Below are 16,598 nucleotides of genomic sequence, written 5' to 3' on the forward strand. Positions count from 1 at the left end.
GTTGATTTTCTATAACCACGCTAAGGTGATATATCCCGTAGATTGGAAGGAATAAAGAGTTGTTGTTAGCCGAAAGATTACCGTGCGCTCAAATAAGACTCGCCGTCTTTTTACGTAGCCAAAACGAGCAAACAGATCCTTAACGCTAAAAACAAACACGTTACGCGATGAGTCCGTTCCTTAAAATAAAAAGTGCTTTCATCACTGAATGAACAAGTGGTTACGTCTCTCGACAGATCCAAAAGATCCCGTCGTAATCCAAAAATCGAGACACGAATCCACGCGAATAAAAGGGAACGAGTCATTATCGATAACGAACGATTGGACGGAAAGAATAACTCATACCATGTCTAAAAAACCGAGATGCGCTCAAAAGGAGTCAAAACCCGAACTAATGCATCTCGCAAAAGGACAAAAGACGAGTTATCCCGAAAGGACAATCCAACTAGGTCGATATCTTAGTCACTGAACGCTGATACGTAAAAAACGAACGGTATTGTCTGATGGATGATTTACTTTTCCGCAATAATCGATGGCATCACGCGTCCCCTGGACCGCAATGTGAGCCCCAAACCAAAATCCTAGGAAAGAGACTTAGACCATCGAGTGTGTGGAGGAATAAGGGTGGAAGAGAGATGCTGTGATACGTGTAATTAGACTGCCGTTTGTTCTTCTTATCTTATATATCCGTAAATAAATAAACGCACACACCATAAATCATGCATATAAAATCATGCATACATACTAATGGACGTCGTTCACGCAGACTTCATCATTAAGCGGTTGTGGTTCCGCGAGAATAATCGGCTAGTCAGGCAGTTTGATCAGTTACGGATCATCAGTTCCGAATCAGCAGTTGTAACGTCCGAATCATCGTTGTCCGAATCAGCTCAGTCTTCGGTCAGTATGTCTACGCCAGATGAGAGAATATCAGGGTTAGAAAGAGTGGTAAACAACCTCAACGATCAGTTGACCGCAATTTTAGTCCAGCTGGACGAGCTTGCAATTAAGAGTAACAAGAGTGGCAGTGAACCAGCTAAGAGCATTGTGAGCACGGGTCCCCGTTTTGGAAATAACTATCAGGATTGCGTAACAAGCAGTTTGGGAAAGAGAAAACAAAGGGAAGAGGAAGGGAAGCAGCACATCACTCAGGAAGTGCATGATCTATGCGGGGTAGGCTCTGGGAGTCAGGATTTTTATAACTTGAAGAACTGCTTATCGGCGACTGCTTTGCCTTTGAAATTCCAGCTCCCGAACATGAAGAAGTTCGATGGAACTGGGGATCCTACCGCCCATGTGAACCAATATGTGGCAGCAATGAAGCACATAATTCTGACGGAGGAACATATCCTAGGGCTGTTCAGTGCCTATCTGGAAGGAGTTGCCCTTGTGTGGTTTCATGCATTGCCGCTGGGAACGAAGAGAGATTGGAAAGAACTGGCGAAGACATTCATCACCCAATATAGCTTCAACACTATGTTTAAGATTACTTTGAGGGAGCTAGAGAGCACCAAGCAGCAGGCTGGGGAGTCTTTGTCCGACTTTATGAGTAGGTGGAGAGCTAAGGCAGCAGTTATGAAACAAAAGCCGTCGGAGCAGGATCAGATCCGGGTGGTAATCAGCAACACTTTGCCGTATGTTAAGAATGAGTTGCGGTGCATACCTTTCACCGATTTTAATCAGATGTATGGCTATGCTTTGATAGTTGAGGGGGATGGAGAGCCGAAAAGAGCGTGTACTAAATGGACGAAGTCGGGGTATAGTACTGGAGGGCCAAGTACTAATATAGAACCTACCGCAGTGAAAGTGCTTGAACTTAACGCTATCGGGAAAAGGCAGTTCGCCCAATTTGATCTGACCTATGCGAAAGTTTTCGAACGATTGTAGAAAAAGGAGTTGCTGAAAGCCCTTACTCCCAAGAACAAGATAGGACCCACACCACAGATGATAACCAGGGGGTATTGCGAGTTCCATAGTAACTACGGGCACACCATTGAAAATTGTGAGAGGCTAAAGCATGAGATCCAGGATCTGATTGAGAAAAAGAAAATAGTCGACCCATCGTCAGCAAACCCTCCCCTTAGGTGCAATCCATCACCTAGTCATAAGGTGAGCGCAATTGGATCTGGGTTGGAAGAGAGCTTTTTGATGGAGTCATTCTGCGAGTTTAAGGAGGAGCTGTTGGACTCCACTGAGAAAAGTAATGTGGGAAATGGTTTATACGTGTCTGTTTTGGAGGAAGAGCCAACGGAAGAAGTGATGGACGATAGAACTAAAACTGAGGAAACCGAGGAAGTATCATCTTGGAGGATCATGCATGTGTTGAAATTGTTTAGTGGGGTAGAAGACCCCGAAGCTCATTTGTATGGATACGTGTGTGCTATGTTTGGGGAGCCATACAAAGTGGAAAAAGCCGCTCCATGGTTTTATCTTTCGCTGGTGGGTGAAACTTTAAAGTGGTTTCAATCGCTACCTGACTCGACTAAGCATGATTGGTCACTGATGTCAAGCTTGTTTTTGATGAAGTATCGAAGAGATAAAACACAGGCAGGGGAACATAGCGCGATACAAATTGGGCCTATCAAACGTCCGTTTTCGACTGTCAGCAAGTATAATGAAGGGAAGGACCCCATGGAGCACCTGCATTTTTATCTGTCGGCTATGGGTCCTCTAGGTTTCAAAGAGGAGGAGATGATGAGCTTGTTTTGCAACTCATTGGCAGGAGAGTCACTGGTGTGGTACATGGCTCTTCCAATGCACGTTAAAGCAGATTGGGAAAAAATGACTAAGAGATTCATCAAGAAATACGCCGCATGGGAATGTCCAGAGGAAATGCCTGCATTACCCGAAGAGGAGACACCTGAGGCAGTAGCAGCCATGTCTAAGTATAAGGGAGATGAGAACCCCATTGATCACATAAACCGTTTCCGTGCCCACATGTTTGACGCGGGACTCTACCGAAGTGAGTTAGTCCAGCATTTTCCGAAGACACTCATAAGAGGAGCTTTGATGTGGCACCGAATGCTCTCGGAAAAGACAAAAGGGGACTGGGGATCCCTCATGGAGGCCTTTGTGCAGAGGTATGAGATGTACATTCCGTGGACAGGGTCGTTGGAAGATTTAGAAAGGATCAAGCAATTCCCCGAAGAAGCATTCGTGGACTATGCTAGAAGATGGAGGTTCAAGTATGCCTCATTTCGGGTCACCTTGAGCGATCAGGAGCAACTCATGTGCATCCGAAAGGGTGCTATTCCACTCGTGGCTAGAAGAATGAATAGAGTGTTCCTCAGGGACTATGAAGAACTGATAGGCTGGGCCCGGTATGGATTGTCGGACCCTTCCTACGTAAATCCGAACGTCCCTCACGTAATGGATCTGATGGTCGTGGATATTTGGGGAAGTTCCTCCGACGAGGAGGGTATCAATCAGAGAGTTCCGATCAACATCTGGGATGAGTCTGATGATGAGCTGGAAATGGCTGCTAGCATCGAAGGAAAGATTCTGCCAGGTTTTGAGATCTTCAATGATGTTACCGACTGGGGCAAAGGAGAAGCAAGCCGTTTCATCAAGGAGATCATGATGTTGGATCTTAACGCCGAGGAGCAGGTGATCACTATTGAGGCCACCGTGGGAGCGGTGGATGAGCCCAGTACCTCCAAGACTTATGAGAAACCCGAGAACCCTGTTGATGACAACTAGATTACCCCTTTGTTTGAATCTGATGATGTACTCACCAATACTATCAATGAAATGAATTCTGATTTTGCTTACTTGCTTAATGTTGATTCTGATCATTCCATGCATTCTCATTCATATAACATGCCTACATTTGAAATCAATGCAATAGAAATGTCAACTTTAAATCTTGGCACGGATGAAAATCCTAAACTTATACAAATTGCTCAAGAATTAACTATTGAAGAGAGAAAAGAATTTGAGAGAATAATAAAAAAAATACGAAACAGTGTTTGCTTGGACGTACGAAGACATGCTAGGAATCGATCAATCAATCGTAACTCACCGTATTCCAACATACCCCGATGCTAAGCCCGTAAAACAGAAACTTCGACGCATGAGGCCGGAATGGGCGGATAAGATCAGAGAGGAAGTGAAGAAACAGTTAGAAGCAGGGTTCATCAAAGTAATCGACTATCCCCCTTGGGTGGCAAATGTAGTGCCAATCGCAAAGAAGGACGGCAAAGTGCGAATGTGCGTCGACTATAGAGATCTGAACAAGGCTTGCCCCAAAGAATTCGCATTGCCTCACCTCGACGTATTAATCGACAGTGCTGCATCGAGCATCTTGCACACAAATGTTGACGGCTTCATGGGCTACATGCAGGTTCAAAGGGCAGAAAAGCACGAGGCAAAGACCTCGTTCACAACTGAGTGGGGAACATACTGCTATAGGGTAATGCCGTTGGGTTTAAAGAATGCCGGGGCAACTTATGAACGAATGGCCACGACACTGTTCCATGATATGATACACAAGGAGGTGGAAGTTTAGGTGGACGACATGATGGTCAAGTCGGAGACGAGAGAGAGGCATTTCGCTGCACTTGAGAAGTTTTTGGCCCGAATTGCAGAATTCAAGCTAAGGTTGAACCCGAAGAAGTGCTTCTTTGGCGTTTCATCGGGGAAAATCTTAGGCTATGTGATCAGTAACAAGGGAATTGAGGTAGATCTCGACAAAGTGAAGGCCATACGGGAAATGCCGTCACCAAAGAATGAAGTGAGAAGATTTCTGGGACAGGTTCAGTATATCAGTCGGTTCATAGCACGACTCACTGCGATCTGCGAGCCGATCTTTAAGCTGCTACGGAAAGATCAACCCACGGTTTGGAATGATAAGTGCCAGCAAGCATTAGAGAATTTCCGGAACTATTTGTCTGATCCACCAGTTTTGAGACCGCCTAAACTTGGAAAACCGCTTCTCCTCTATGTAGCGATCGAGGAGCGATCTATTGGGGCAATGCTGGCCTAGGAAGGGGACACCGGTGTGGAGCACGCGGTGTATTATCTGAGTAAGAAGTTCCTGGAATACGAGCTTAAGTATAACATGATCGAAAAGATGTGCGTGGCAGTAGTATGGCTAACAAAGAAACTACGGCACTATTTTCAATCTTACAAAGTGATCATTATTTCCCGGATGGATCCCGTGAAGTATCTGTATCGAACTCCGTCTCTAACAGGGAAGCTAGCCTGATGGTTGTTGCTATTGTCCAAATTTGATATCGAATATGTAACAAAGAAGGTTATTAAGGGAAGAGCCGTAGCGGAATTTCTGGCCAATCAGCCTCTGAATGCAGAAGAGGAGGAGATAAATTATGATTTCCCCGATGAACACTTGAACGCAATAGAAGTTATACCGTGGAAAATGTTCTTCGATGGAGCGGTTAACTCAAATGGAGCCGGAGTAGGAGTGCTACTTATCTCACCAGAGGGAGAGAGGATCCCAATGGCAAAAAAAGTTATCCTTCCCTCTCGCCAATAATATGGTCGAGTATGAAGCGTGCATTTACGCGTTGGAGTCATTGGCAGCGTTGGGAGCATCATATGTCGAAATTGGGGGCGACTCAAAACTGATTATCGAACAGGCACAGGGAAACCGGGAAGTAAGGGAAGAAAGGTTGCATCCGTACCTAGACCAGTTGGAGGGATTGGCGCAGAGATTCAGCGAGTGTCGTTTTTATCACATTCCTCGAGCGCAGAACCAAGCAGCGGATGCTTTGGCCACTTTGGTGTCAGTATGGGATAATCCTCGGAACCTTGCCTCGAAGCCTTTGGTGCTGAGAAGATCCCACAAACCGTGCTATGAAGACGTAATGCTGTTGGGAGCAGATGAAAAGCCTTGGTATTTCGATATCGTAAACTTCATGAAAAGTGGGACGTACCCGGTAGAATCAGAACTTAGGGATCAGGCTGTGATCAGAAGGTTAGCTCAGCAATTTGTCATCCGCAACGACTTGCTTTACAAAAGGCACGCCGATGGTTTACAACTGAGGTGCTTGGATGAGGGAGGAGCTCGGGAGGCAATGGAGTCAGTACACTCGGGAATTTGTGGAGCCCATATGGGAGGAGCAGTATTGGCAAAGAAAATCATAAGGCAAGGCTTCTATTGGCTCACCATGGAAAGAGATTGTAACGAGTATGCGAAGAAATGCCATGATTGTCAAATCCACGGAGATTATAATCACTTACTAGCTAGGGAACTGCACGTGTTGGCACCCATTTGGCCGTTTGCGGCTTGGGGCATTGATATCATCGGAGAGGTGAGGCCTAATGCTTCGAACGGGCACAAATTCATTGCAGTCGCTATTGATTATTTCACCAAGTGGGTAGAGGCAGAATCATTTAGCAAGTTGGGGTCTAAGAAGATGAGGAAGTTCATTGAAAAGCACTTAATCACCAGATTCGGAGTGCCTCATCACATGATCACGGATAATAGGGTCCAGTTTTAAGGTGAAGTGAGAGGTCTCCTCCAAGAGTACGGTATTGAACATCACAGGTCTTCTCCGTATCGTCTGCAGGCTAATGACGCAGTAGAAGCGGCTAATAAGAACCTTAAAAGGATTCTCGTAAAGACAGTAGAATCGCACCAGAACTGGCATGAACAGCTTCCACTCACTTTATGGGCTTATCGCACGACGATTAGGACATCAACTGGGGCAACGCCGTTCTCCTTAGTGTATGGGGCAGAAGCAGTCTTGCCAATTGAGATTGAAAAACGATCGTTGAGAATCGCGGTAGAAGTGGAAATTCCCGAGACGGAATGGGTGAAGAAGCGGTATGAACAGTTAGCATTGGTGGACGAGAAAAGGATGGAGGCCCTTTACCATGTGCAGTTATATCAGCGAAGGATGGCCCGAGCCTTCAACAAAAATGTCAAGGCCAGCCCTATCAAAGAAGGGGATATGGCGCTAAAACAGATCCGTGTGACGCACACCGACCCGAGGGGCAAGTTTAGGCCAAACTGGAAAGGGCTGTTCTTCGTGAAGAAGATACTAAGCAAGGGAGCGGTGAAGTTAACTACTATGGACGGCATGGAGTTCTCCGAACCTACCAATCTGGATAGGCTTAAGAAATACTTTTCGTAAAAAAAAAAAAAGAAAGAAAAAAATTCCTGATAGGTTGAAAACCCGCAAAAGGCGGCCTATGCAACAATAAGGGACATCCCAATGGGTGAAAACCCGAAAGGGCACTCATTTGAAAATTCCGGGATAATAAAAGGAGAGTTGAAAAATCGCTGGGATCTGAAAACCGAAAAAAGGCGGGTCCTAGTAACAGTAGTTATATCTTGAGCAATTATAAAAATAATGTATAAGCAGCTAAGTATTTCTGTTGTTTGTAAATAAATAAAGGCATGCATATATTTGAAGAGAATGATTGGAATTATTATGATCGATTGAATGCATGGTATTGTAAGTTGTTATACATTTCTTTTCCCCACCACCAAATAAAAAGCCTACCCAAATATCTTTTTCACATATACCCGCCGTACATCACGGTAGTACTAATAGAGTTGTAAACCAAAATAATGACGGGACTATCAATGAGAAGGAATCCCAAAGTCCCAAAAGCCCTCAAACGAATCAAAGCCTCCGAAGTAAGGTTCCCGCTCCCCGGCAACTCGGCGGCTCTCCACCGCAATCCGCAAACTCCCCTCAGCAGCTCGCTGGGTTTCTATATCCACACGGCTCCTCTCCTCGGCTGCTCGGCCTCGCTCCTCCCAGTTGGAGCGCTCATCCTCCCTATCCCGACAACGACGTCCGATCTGAACTTCAGCATCCAGTAGCCACTCCCCTTGCCCAACCGCCACGTTCTCCTGTAATCTGCGGTCAATAGAATGGAGGTCTCCCTGTAAAGAAAATAGGAGGGAAGCAATGTATAAAAAAAAAAAGAAGAGAAAAAGAGAGAAAAATATTCATTCATAGTCATGTGCATACATATCACTACACTAGGTCACACCATGAAAATATTCACCAGGTGATGGGCGTGACTCAAGTCAAGTCGCATGCAGAAATACTCGGATAGCTCCAAGAAATCCGCGCGAGTTTAGGCAGGCTCCGATAGGTAAATTAAAATTTGATCAATGGGCACAGGCCCCGCTATGGACTGTGGTCCACGGCCTTATCAATGGGCACAGGCCCCGCTACAGACTGCGGTCTACGACATCATCAATAGGCGCAGGCCCCGCTACGGACTGCGGTCTACAGCATCACCAATGGGCACAGGCCCCGCTACGGACTGCGGTCTACGGCATCATCAAGGGGTACAAGCCCCGCTACGGACTGCGGTCTACGGCATCATCAATGGGCGCAGGCCCCGCTACGGACTGCGGTCTACGACATTATCAATGGGCACAGGCCCCGCTACGGACTGCAGTCTACGGCATTATCAATGGGCACAGGCCCCGCTACGGACTGCGGTCTACGGCATCACCAACAGGCACAGGCCCCTCTACGGACTGCGGTCTACGACATCATCAATAGGCACAGGCCCTGCTACGGACTCCGGTCTACGGCATCATCGACTCCGGTCAAACGCAGACGATCCTGGTAAAAAGAAGCGACTACGGTCACAAACTCTCGGACGAGTAATAAAGCCCAAATATCAAAGCGACTGCTGTCACAAACTCTTGAACGAGTGATAAAGCCCAAATATCAAAGCAACTGCGGTCACAAACTCTCGAATGAGTGATAAAGCCCAAATATCAAAGCGACTGCGGTCACAAACTCTCGGACGAGTGATAAAGCCCAGCTATCATCAACAAAGGACGCCTGCAATCGATGTAGAGATTAGGGTTGAACGGTTGATTTAGAGATATGCAAAACGAAAGGGCGCCTGCAATCGATGTAGAGATTAGGGTCGATCGGTTGATTTGGAGATGTGCAAACGAAAAGACGCCTGCGATCGATGTATAGATTAGGGTCGAATGTTCGTTTGGAGATCTACGGTACAAGAAAACGCCTGCGATCGATGTAGAGATTAGGGTAGAACGATGGATTTTGAGATATGCAAAACGAGAGGACGACCGCAATCGATGTATAGATTAGGGTTGAATGGTTGATTTAGAGATATGCAAAACGAGAGGACGCCCGCAATCGATGTATAGATTAGGGTCGAACAGTTGGTTTGGAGATATACAAATGAAAGGACGCCTGCGATCGATGTATAGATTAGGGTCGAATGTTCGATTTGGAGATCCACAATACAAGAAAACGCCTGCGATCGATGTAGAGATTAGGGTAGAACGATGGATTTGGAGATATACAAACGAAAGGACGCCTGCGATCGATGTATAGATTAGGGTCGAATGTTCGATTTGGAGATCTACAATACAAGAAAACGCCTGCGATCAATGTAGAGATTAGGGTAGAACGATGGATTTTGAGATATGCAAAACAAAAGAGTACCTGCGGTCGAGATAAAGACTAGGGTCGCTAGAAAAAGCAACTTTACCTGCGGTCGAGATAAAGACTAGGGTAGCTGGAAAGAGCAATTTTACCTGCGGTTGATTTAGAGACTAGGGTAGCTGGAAAGAGCAATTTTACATGCGGTTGATTTAGAAACTAGGGTAGCTGGAAAGAGCAATTTTACCTGCGGTTGATTTAGAAACTAGGGTAGCTGGAAAGCGCAATTTTACCTGTGGTTGATTTGAAGACTAGGGTAGCTAGAAAGAGCAACTTTACCTGCGGTCGATTTAGACTAGGGTTGCTAGAGAGAGCAATGTTACCTGCGGTCGATTTAGACTAGGGTCGCTAAAGAGAGCAATTTTACCCGCAGTTGATTTGGAAACTAGGGTAGCTAGAAAGAGCAACTTTACCTGCGGTCAATTTAGACTAGGGTCGCTAGATAGAGCTATATACCTGCGGTCGATTTAGAGACTAGGGTCACCGGAAGGAGCGTTCGTCTGCAGTCGATTCAGAGGCAAGGACGGGACAACCAAGGCGAAGGTCGAAGACAAGGCCGGAGCATGCGGCATGGAGATCAGGTATTCTTCCTCCTACTCTATACGTGTCTCTTACTTTTATATGTTTTACATTGCATGTGTTGCGTTAGCAAAAAACGTTTTCAAAACACACACATCACTGTCAAAATAGGAAAGTAGGGGCAAATGTAGACACCGAGTCGGAGGACCTGTGACGAAAACCTGTAAACAAGACGATCGAAGCGGTTGATTCCGGAAGTTTTAAAACAAAAATATATAATAAGAAAAGAAAAGTTAATGTGAGTCGCGGTCGTCAAGTGGATGGCTCGCGAGTGCTCAGCGACGTGGCGCGAGCACCTAGCGGCAGCCGACGCGTGTCCGACGACAATTGGACGCACGCCCGGCAGCGCAGGGCGCAAGCTCGACGTCCGTTGGGCGCGCACGCCCGGCAGCGCGGAGCGCGCGCTCGACGACCGTGGGGCGCACGCGCCCGACAGCGCGTGGCGCACGCCCGATGGCCGCTGGGCGAACGCGCCCGGTAGCCTCTGGGCGAGCGCCCAGCGACGTTGGGCGGACGCCCAACGACCGTTGGGCGAACGCCCAACGTCAGTTGGGCGCGCGCGTCCAACGCTGGTTAGGCGCGCGCCCAACTGAAGTTGGGCGTTCGCCCAACCATGTTGGGCGTTCGCCTAACTAATGTTGGGCGTCCGCCCAACTAATGTTGGGCGTCCGCCCAACCGGCTTTGGGCGACGCCCAATTTTCTTCTGGCGTCGCCCAAAGTTTCCGGGGATCCGTTGCCTATATAAGGCACGGATCCCCATGCATTTAGAAGAGGATTTTGGGGAGAGCTTCTCACACTAGAACATTTTCTAGAGAGAGAAAGTTGATTTTTTTGGGAGAAAACATTTTTTTTTCCTAAAAATTGAAAATCTCCAAAAACTTAAATATTTTATCAAAAACATAAAAAAACACCAGAAAATCACAACTCGTGGAATCGACCGATTTCGACTGTCAGATACCGAACTTGAGGTATTATCCGAGGACTAGACTCGTTTTATTTTATTTTATTTATTTATTTTATTTATTTATTTTTATGTTATAATTTTATTTATTTAGTTATTTATTTATTTATCACGTTTTATTTAATTTTTCGTATTTATTTAATTTTCGTCTCGTATTAGATAAACGTTCGGTTTTGTTTTTAAAATAAAAACCTCGTTTTAATATCCCAATACGAACCGTGATCCGATTCAAAGGTAGTTCGGGTATTAAAAACGTTATAATTATAAGTTTTAGAAATTTTTTCTAAATAACGTTTTAAATAAAAAAAACATCGTTTAAGAACCTCCGTTATAGACTATGATCCATTTTTGGTAGTTCGGAGTTCCAAAACGATAGAATAGATCTAATTTAAGGTGTTTGAATAAATCTGGAAATAGTTGGAGCAGTTCTGTAATTTTCCGTTTTCTGTCACTAAAGGCTGTTTACCGAAGGATTTCCGTCGGTAAAGCTGCTGGAATGTAAAAAATGCTGTTTTGGTCCCTCTTTCTCAACTTTTAGACCTTTGGTCCTTTATATATATATATGTATATTTATGTAACACATACTTTCAATCTATTTTTAAATACTTTGTACATATAGTTATTTAATGTGCTTATATATTATTAATTTGATTTAATAAAAGTATATGTATATATATAGATTTTCCTTTTTATTCATTTAAACTGGACCTATTTGGGCATTTTGGAGTCAAAAGCTAATTTCTCATTATTTGGGGATATTATTATCATTTTTTATCTATTAATCAAAGTCTTTATTGTTTATCTTTTAAATATATATGTATAGTATCATTTCTATCAAAATATGTATACATATACTTTTCTTCTTTTCCTTTCAAATTTCTTATATATATATTATTTGGGAAAATGTTTTGATGGGTTGGATTTGAGATTCAATTTATCATTTGTTGTTATTATATTCAAGTAAGGTAATTGAGTGAAAAAAAGGAAAATAAATCATAAAAAAGAGAGTTTAATTGGTTGGTTTAAATTAAAGCTTTTTAGATGTTCTTAAGGTGTAAATAAAAGGTTTTCTTATCACTTTAAACCGTTTCTAAAACATCACGTTTTAAAACCTTAATTCGTTCCAACGACGGATTAAGCGAACCTTGTAATTAAAACCGTTTCTTAAATTGTACGTAATGGAGTTTTGAATTGTTTTCCTAATTAAATGGTTTTTGTACAAAATAAATTGACTTGTATGTTTAATCACGTTTTCTTGTTAAAGCTTTTATCTCAACATTTTCAAACGCTCGAGTCGTTCCAACGGCGATTCGAGTGAACGTCATTAACGGGGTTTTGAAACGTACCTAAATCATTCCAACGGCGATTAAGGTACGAACCATGTAAATAAACTCATTTTTGGGAAGTGAGTTTAGTTTAGAGTTAGTGTGTAATACGAAGCATAAATCACATTGTAAACAAATCAATTCTTTCTTCTTCCCCCTCTTTCTCCTATGTATTTTGAACTGATGTAAATGGGTGATTCTTTACCAAAATGGCTTTCGATAATATATGCTCAAAACGGTTTTCAAAACGAGAAAGAAAAGGTTTCAAATGAATTTTAAACTTAAAGAAATATGCGATTAGTCCGTTATCGCCTAACACGCTGAGTAGGAGGCCGGTGGTTCATAACCGGGCGATGTCGGGGTGCCTAGTAGCCTTTCTCCGGAAAGGAGCTAGCCTTCTCGGCTCGTACCTAAGTTTCCCGAACCCTCACCGGTCTCCCGCAAGGGATCGGTGTTCATTTTCCCATTCGTGGGTGGCGACTCTTCCATACTCCGAGCTCCGGTCCTGCCGAGCAGCTTGATTCCACGATTGGTTGCTTTCGGCGCCAATCACCGCTTACGTCGCCATGAGGTGTCCACCCCCCGATCCGCCCGGGAGATTAGGCCGCGGCACCTCGTCTAACACCTGGTTTAGTAAGAAGCAATCGTCAGTGGCCCTGTCTACAACTGAAGCTGAGTACATTGCTACTGGAAGCTGTGTGGCCTAGGTCCTATGGATTAAGTAACAGTTAGAGGATTATGGAGTCAAAACGGAAACAATAGACGTCAAATGTGACAACAAGAGTGCCATTGACCTATCCAAAAATCCAATCCAACACAGCAGGATGAAGCATGTCAGCATAAGGCATCACTTCATCAGAGATCACGTATTTAAGGGTGAGATCAAGCTGACTTATGTTCCAACAGATGAACAGCTTGCGGATATCTTTACGAAGCCTCTGGCTCGTGAGCAATTCAACATACTAAGGGAAGTTATCGGTATGTCTAATCCTCTTCAATGAAATTCTATGTTTAAATTGAATGATGAGTGATTACCATGCTGAGTAATTTGTGCTAAATTAGTAGCTATTGCATGCTAAGTAACTTACTCAAACTGAGTTAATACGAATATCATAAAATCACTTTATGCTGACTAAACTTACATACTGAGTGATTATCTTAAGCTGAGTTACTAAGCACACGAATAAGTCTCTACGTAAAGCTGTCTACTCAGAATTTCAAACGTTTAAAATTCCTAACGCTGAGTAAAGATCCGTTGCACAATTAATGCTAGCACGCGTATTAAATAGCCACCTAGAATGATATAAGCGCAATAATTAGAAAACACATGCGCCGATTGTGTCATAAATGCCAGAATCATTGTCAGTTGATTATCTCGAGGTCAAACTGCCATTTCAACGATCCAGATCAACTCGATACCTCTATAAATAGTGGACAAATTCCCACTTGTGTCTCTTTACACACAGAAATTCTGGCATTCAATCCCTCTCTCTCTCTCTCGAAACCCAAAACTTCTCAAAAAACTCTAAGAATCATGTCTAATGATTCACAAAATATCTCCGGTGCCGGTTACGACGACAACCGCTCCGATGAAAACCCTCAATCTCCTGCTCAGTAGGAATACAGCGAGACTCCCACTAAGTCTCAAGAACACGGTCAGCATGACCAAACTCCAAGCAAGAGCCCCCATCCTGACCTTGCAACTTCGTCGAAAAAGAAACAATAAAAGGATAAGGGGAAGAAACCAATGGAACGTACCTACTCTCTAGTCTACAACAGTGTCAAAGGATACAAGGTTGATCATTCCCGATGGTTTTCTAAGGGGTTTGTAGACGCTGAGAAACCTTTCTGCGAATGGATCTCCAAAAATGGATGGGCTGAGCTATTTTCTATTCGAGAAGCCACTTACCCAGAATTGGTAAAGGAATTCTATACAAATTTGTGAGCTGCTGATGATGACATGAACTACATGGTCACCAAGGTTAAGGGAAAGGAAATCTTCGTCAATCCTCCCTATCTCGCTAAATTGCTCAAGCTGACCAATAGCGGAACCAAACTCAGAACAACAAATGATCACACTAAAATTGAATATCCCACTGAGTTTTGCAAACCCGTCGGTCATGTAGGGGAAATCGCTAGCATTTCCATGGGTCAGAATCAGAAGATGGCCCGCTACATCCTGACGAACTTTCTATTCTCAAAGGTCAACTCGACATCCTCAGCGTCTAACTTTGAGCAGTGCTTTATCTGGCATATGCTGACCTACAAGCCACTCAACATGCCAGTTTTTCTCATCGGTGCTTTCCAACGAAGCACTGGCACTCTTAGGTTAGGCTCCCTCATCACCAAAATCCTCCAAGACTACCAAGTGAGCCTAGTAGAGGAAATCAACGTCTGGGGTACGGAGATTTCAGCTGGAATACTGTTCGGCTTGGCCTACGACCAACCCATCATACCCAAGAAAGGTAAGGGGGCCGCAACTAAGGAAACATAGGGCATGCTGACCAGAGAGGGGAAGAAAGTAAAGCAAGCTCGCACTGATAAGTAAGACAGAAAGAGGAAAGCTATTCAAACCTCTTCCAAAGACATTGATGCTGTCCCGAAAAAGATTCGGATTGTGTCCAAAGGAAAGAAAACTGAAGCTGAGCAAGGTCAAGATGGACCCAAGTCAGCAGAAAAACTGAAAAGGCAAGTTGAGCCTGAGGAGGAAAAAGAGGACACTCCCGAGCAGCCTTTGAGAAAGAAGAAGAAGATCTCCTCTGGGTTGAACCCTCTTGATGCACCCCCTCTAGCCTCTGTAATATCTGAAGACTCACACTTTGTGAGAAGCCAAGAGATTGATCTCGAGAAAACCCCTACTGACTAAGATGAAGAAGAAATGGGTAATCTCGGAGGTCAGTTTGATGCTGAGGAAACAGAAGATGTTGAGCCAACTGTAACAGTGGCCGCTGAGCAGGTTGAAGAACAAACTGAGCCAACAACGAAGGATCACGCTGACCTATGGGTAAACTCATCTTCTGAATCTCTTGATTCTATTCCTACTGACCCCTCTCCTCCAAAGGCTAAGAAATTCAAACGGCTTAAGAAAAAGGCTCATAAATCTCCAGTCATTGACCTTCTAGATGATTCTCCTTTAAGGGATCCCATCACTGACCTCACTACAATGCAATTCAAATTCTTCTCTAATGCCACTGAGCCTTCTCCAAGGAAACTCCCGAAAAAGTAAGCCTTTGTTTCTCAAACTGAGGAACAAGCCGATCCCAAGACTCTAGAAAATCCAATCTTTACCAAGGAAGTGCTTGAAGTTCCTACTGGTCAAACCACTGAGTCAGCGTAGGAAAAGTCTGCTCGAGTCAGCTTTGAAATTCCTCAATCTTCAACTCCAATTCCAGCTGACACAGAGCCAGTCAATAACTCTGCCGATCATCCTCTTCCAAATCCTTCAATGTAGAATGCTAACCAGTCAGTTCTTGCTGGTGATCTGAATAAAAGTCCAGCCGCTGACCTCGCTGGCACATCTACTTTTGGGCAGCACCAAACACCTCCTCCATCCGGTGCTACTCATATTCCGGCATCTGGGCCATAAAATGATGAATCCTACGCGTACTTGCATGCTACTGAGTCTGGACGCCGAATCATCGACTCAGCTCAAGCCCTACTTCAGGACATTCATCAATCCAATGCCGAAGCCGCTGGGTCTGATCATGTTGAGCCAACTCAACTTTCCTCTGTCACTCAGCTTCTGACTGAAATTAAAGGTCTTAAGGATCTTCTGAGTGTCATGACATCTCTCCAATCTCAACAGCCCAAGCAGGAATCTATGGTAAAGCTGGCTGAACTCCAGCTGACAATGGTAAACCATATAAACTCTCTCCAGGGTCAACTTAACAACTTGTCAGCTGTGAACTCAATGTATGCAACCTCTGCTGAGGTTCATCAACTTTTTACCCAGCTAAACGCTGAGCAGACCAGAACGCGTGAGTTAATCTCCTCTTCTTCCCAGTGTTCCATTGAGCAAATAAGTGAGGCAGTCCGCCTACTCAACTTGAGTAAGGAAGAAATGGAAACTGACCAAGTCAAGATGAATGAACTTTTGCAATACTCCCAAGCCACCTTCAAGCATGTGCGCCACACGAATGCTCAACGTCAGTTCTATGATTCGGCTTTGTTCAAGATGTTTTATCAAGCTTATGCCATGCTGACTGACACTATGACCTGGGTAGGCAAATCCCAAGAATATATTTTGAGTATGCTCAGTGCCTCTGTCAGGATTCCCGGCTCTGTCTTGGACGATGGTGTTCCCGTTTTTTATGGCCTAA

The sequence above is a fragment of the Euphorbia lathyris genome, chromosome 2 (genome assembly GCF_963576675.1).
Source record: "Euphorbia lathyris chromosome 2, ddEupLath1.1, whole genome shotgun sequence".
Classification (NCBI taxonomy): domain Eukaryota; kingdom Viridiplantae; phylum Streptophyta; class Magnoliopsida; order Malpighiales; family Euphorbiaceae; genus Euphorbia; species Euphorbia lathyris.